This window comes from Babylonia areolata, chromosome 21, assembly GCF_041734735.1.
Source record: "Babylonia areolata isolate BAREFJ2019XMU chromosome 21, ASM4173473v1, whole genome shotgun sequence".
Classification (NCBI taxonomy): domain Eukaryota; kingdom Metazoa; phylum Mollusca; class Gastropoda; order Neogastropoda; family Buccinidae; genus Babylonia; species Babylonia areolata.
This window is the reverse complement of record NC_134896.1, coordinates 47,366,573-47,371,783: the sequence shown is the minus strand read 5'-3', so window position 1 is coordinate 47,371,783 and position 5,211 is coordinate 47,366,573.

Sequence of the window (5,211 nt, the reverse complement as noted above, 5' to 3'; positions counted from 1 at the left end):
TATCTTGTTACGTACTATCCCCCCAATATTCCTTGTGACCCCGGTACACTTGGCAATAAAGACATATTCTATTCTATTCTATTTTATTCTAAATTATGTGGGTAAAGACGTGGGTCCTGCCCACCTACAAAGCGAATGTGTAAGTTTGTTGCAGTTTCAGTTTCAAGGAGGTGCCAGAGCGTGCGGATGAGCCATATACGCTGCACCACGTACGCGTGATAATGGGGAAAAAAAGCAGATGCTTTACCTGCCCTGCGCATAAACACCACATACTGTTTCAGGTTTAGAGGGTCTATCCCGGTCCTGTGTCAGCTGTCCCCATTTAATAATAATGGTAATGATAATAATAATAATAGTATTTATATAGAGCTTAATCTTGTGCAGAGACAAATCAAAGCGCTTTCACACCAGTCATTCACACGCATGCATAACTCTAAAACTGGAGAAACTGAAGACAAGGAAGAGGCAGGGAAAGGAGGCTATCTTGTGAAGAGGTGGGTTTTAAGGCCAGACTTGAAAGAGCTGAGTGTGGAGACTTGACGAAGCGAAAGAGGAAGTTCATTCCAAATGCAAGGTCCAGAGTTAGAGAAAGAACGGCGTCCAGCAGCGGAGTGTTTGAATCTGGGTATGCGTAAACAGAGTGGATCCGAAGCCGATCGTAGAGAGCGAGATGGTGTGTAGAGGTGAAGGCAGCCACAAAGATAGGAAGGGGCAGAATTGTGAATACATTTATAACATAGAGTGCTAATCTTATACTTCATTCTGCGTGAGACAGGGAGCCAATGGAGATTTTGCAAAATAGGAGTGATGTGCTCAGATCTTTTCTTTCTGAGGACGAGTCGGGCAGCAGAGTTTTGTATGCGCTGAAGGGACTCTTCATATCTGTCTACAGGTCACGGCGCCACGTATTTTTTGTTAGACGTTCCCTTGTTTTCCCTTCCCCTGTGTGGGTTCCAGGTGCCAGTTGCATTGCTTGGTTCTAACGTTTTGACAGTCACACGTGACTAAATACCTACGTTGACCGAACTACGCCATTGGTCAGTTCCATACTACACACAGTTAGTAGCGGGTTACGACCATACTGGGCTCTTCCGTCCGAGCAATGCAGCTGGCTCCTGGTGAGGAGGGTCTGTCCTGTAATACAGGATGTGGGCTTCCGGAGCGTGTTGCCGACCCATCTCCAGCGCCCTTGGAGAATCTGTTCTCCTCCAGGGTGTTAATCTTGTTCACTCCGTACAGTTCTTCATTTCACGTAAGCAGACGATTGGAATGAATTTTTTTTTTTTAAACCCAGTGTTTTCCAAGATAATATCATATTTGGTTAGAAGCGTAATAGTTAACCACACTTTGGTTTGACCTCAGTAATGGGTAGAACACGGCACGGTGTTTGCATCTCTCGAGTCCCTTGACACAGGGATATGTTATGAAAGGAAACACACAGTACAGCCTTGTCACGTAGTCCTGAACCTAAATGGACTTCCACAGCAGCATCGTCATCATCCATAGACTGATTCATCATCAAATATAGGGGAAATGTGCCCCCAAATGTGGTGGCTGTGATATCCAGTTATCATGATGACCACAACGGTTTCATGCTTGTTGTGAGTTTCTAAGTCCTTGGTGTCAGTCGGTTCTGTGGCGGCTGCCCGTGGAGGGACATGGCGGCCGGCAGTCTCCACTCCTGGGGAGACGCTCGCCCACTCTGGAAAGCGATTGTTGTCGTCAGTATGGGGCTCAGCAGATGATGTTCTGCGTATTTTGAATCAGAGCAGGCACTACTGAACACCACTGAAGTTACATCAGCGGCAATGCTGGGTATCCTCTGAGGTGTAGCCTCCTGGCGATCTAACAGTGATAGGTCCCTGAGACAGATGGATACAGATACAGAGAGGGGTATAAGAGAGAGAGAGAGAGAGAGAGAGAGAGAGAGAGAGAGAGAGAGAGAGAGAGGGGGGATGGAGGGAGAGAGAGAGAGAGATGATTTATTCATTTAAGGCCATCGACTCATTTGAATGAAGGGGGTAACACAATATGCAGTTTTCACCATAACTATCAATGAGCATTCACCATTTTCAAAATTAATCAAAGAAATTCTGATAATACCATTTCTCTCAGCTTAAAAGCTCTGTGTAAATACAATGCGAGATTACGTATGACATCATTATCAGATGGTGCCATCACTAAACAAAATCTAAACAAACATTAACGTTCATAACATTTCTTTGGAATAAATATTATGCGAAAATCATGTAACACGGGACACTTCAAAACAAAACGAACCTCATCTCCATTTGATTCCTGAGAGAGAGAGAGAGAGAGAGAGAGAGAGAGAGGAGAGCGGGGGGAGAGAGAAAGAGAGGGAGGGGAGAGAGAGGGGAGAGAGGGGGAGAGAGAGAGGGGGAGAGAAGAGAGAGGGGGAGGGGAGAGAGAGAGGGAGAGAGAGAGGGGGAAAGAGAGACAGAGAGAGAGGGGAGAGAGAGAGGGGGAGAGAGAGAGGGAGAGAGAGAGAGGGCAGAGAGAGAGGGGGAGAGAGAGAGGGGGAGAGAGAGAGGGGGAGAGAGAGAGGGAGAGAGAGAGAGGGAGAGAGAGAGAGAGAGAGAGAGGGAGAGAGAGGGAGAGAGAGAGAGGGGTACAAAACCGGGAAATAGAACGGAGAACAAACAGTGAAACAGTTGCACATAGTATGTGGTTACTCGCATATGCAGAGAAACAAACCAAAAGAATGAGAAGAAGAAGAAAAAAAAAAAAAACCCACCCTGAAACAACTGAGGCTGAAAGCAGATAGACGGGGGAGATAGTGATGGAGAAGGGAAGACGTGTTAACTCTGGGAGATGGTAAGGGATGGAGAGAGAGAGGGGGGAGAGAGAGGGGGGAATGGGAGAGAAAGAGCGAGAGAGAGAGAGGGGGGAGGGAGAGAGAGAGAGGGGAGAGAGAAAGAAAAGAGAGAGAGGGACAGGGGGAATGGGAGAGAGAGAGGGAGAGAGAGAGAGGGGGGGAGAGAGGGGGGAGAGAAAGAGGGAGAGAGAGGGGGGGAAAGAGAGGGGGAGAGAGGGGCAGAGAGAGACAGACAGGGAGGGAGAGAGAGAGGGGGGGACAGACAGAGAAAGAGAGACAGAGGGAGAGAGAGAGAGGGGAGAGGGAGAGAGAGATGGAGAAGGAGAGAGGGGGAGGAGAGAGGGGGGCGAGGAAGGGAGAGAGAGAGAGGGAGAGAGAGAGAGAGAGAGAGAGAGAGAGAGAGAGGGAGAGAGAGAGGGGGGGGGCAGGGATGGAAAGACAAAGGAAAAGGTCAAGCTTGACATTTATCACAGGCTTTCTTCTTCTTCTTCTTCTTCTTCTTCTTCTTCTTCTTCTTCCCCTCCCCATTCTGTTCATTTGAACACATTGGCAGCAAAGTTCCCTGAAGAATTGACTCTGACAAGCGACTAAATCCTGACAAATGTCGCTTTGCCTCCTCTTACACAAAGCTCCGTTCATCTGGAGGGGGAAGTGAAGCGGTGAAAGGGGTGCTGGAAGAGGGGAAGGGGGTGTGGAGGGGGAAGAGGAGGGGTGTGGGTGGGCACTCAGTGTCGATTCTTGAATATATCGGCCTCTTTTCTGGTTTTGTTGTTTGTGCTTTTGCGTCTGTATCTCTGTCTGTCTGTCTGTCTGTCTCTCCGCATGCAGGTATGTGTGTGTGTGTGTGTGTGTGTGTGTGTGTGTGTGTGTGTGTGTCTGTGTCTGTGTCTGTGTGTCTGTGTCTATCTGTCTGTCTGTCTGTATCTGTGTGTGTGTCTACGTGTCTGTGTGCGTGCGCGCACATGTATATGTATATGTGTGGTGGGGGTGCGTGTGCATATGTGTGTGTACGTGAATGTGTACCTTTGATGGTGTGTTTGTGATTGATTGTATATATGTACGTGTATGCATAAATCATGTGCTGGGGTAAGGAAAAGGCGGGGAGGAATAGGCTTCGTAAATCTCGTGTGACGTGAGGTGTTTCTATTCTATGGTGTGTGTGTGTGGCACAACTAATGGCTACTTGAAACGGCAGCACAGTCAGCTGTTCTGTGGCGTGTGTGTGTGTGGCACAACTAATGGCTACTTGAAACGGCAGTACAGTCAGCTGTTCTGTGGTGTGTGTGTGGCACAACTAATGGCTACTTGAAACGGCAGAACAGTCAGCTGTTCTGTGGTGTGTGTGTGGCACAACTAATGGCTACTTGAAACGGCAGCACAGTCAGCTGTTCTGTGGTGTGTGTGTGTGTGTGGCACAACTAATGGCTACTTGAAACGGCAGAACAGTCAGCTGTTCTGTGGTGCGTGTGTGGCACAACTAATGGCTACTTGAAACGGCAGCATAGTCAGCTGTTCTGTGGTGTGTGTGTGGCACAACTAATGGCTACTTGAAACGGCAGAACAGTCAGCTGTTCTGTGGTGTGTGTGTGTGGCAAAACTAATGGCTACTTGAAACGGCAGAACAGTCAGCTGTTCTGCGGTGCGTGTGTGTGTGTGTGTGTGTGTGTGTGTGTGTGTGTGTGTGTGTGTGTGTGTGTGTGTGTGTGTGTGTGTGTGGCACAACTAATGGCTACTTGAAACGGCAGAACAGTCAGCTGTTTTGTGGTGTGTGTGTGTGTGGCACGACTAATGGCTACTTGAAACGGCAGTGCAGTCAGCTGTTCTGTGGTGTGTGGCACAATTAATGGCTACTTGAAACGGCAGTGATGTCAGCTGTTCTGTGGTGTGTGTGTGGCACAACTAATGGCTACTTGAAACGGCAGTGCAGTCAGCTGTTTTGTGGTGTGTGTATGACACAACTAATGACTACTTGAAACGGCAGCACAGTCAGCTGTTCTGTGGTGTGTGGCACAACTAATGGCTACTTGAAACGGCAGCACAGTCAGCTGTTCTGTGGTGTGTGTGTGTGGCACAACTAATGGCTACTTGAAACGGCAGCACAGTCAGCTGTTCTGTGGTGTGTGTGTGGCACAACTAATGGCTACTTGAAACGGCAGCACAGTCAGCTGTTCTGTGGTGTGTGTGTGTGGCACAACTAATGGCTACTTGAAACGGCAGCATAGTCATCTGTTCTATGGTGTGTGTGTGGCACATCTAATGGCTACTTGAAATGGCAATACGGTCAGCTGTCCTGTGGTGTGTGGCACAACTAATGGCTACTTGAAACGGCAGTGCAGTCAGCTGTTCTGTGGTGCGTGTGTGGCACAACTAATGGC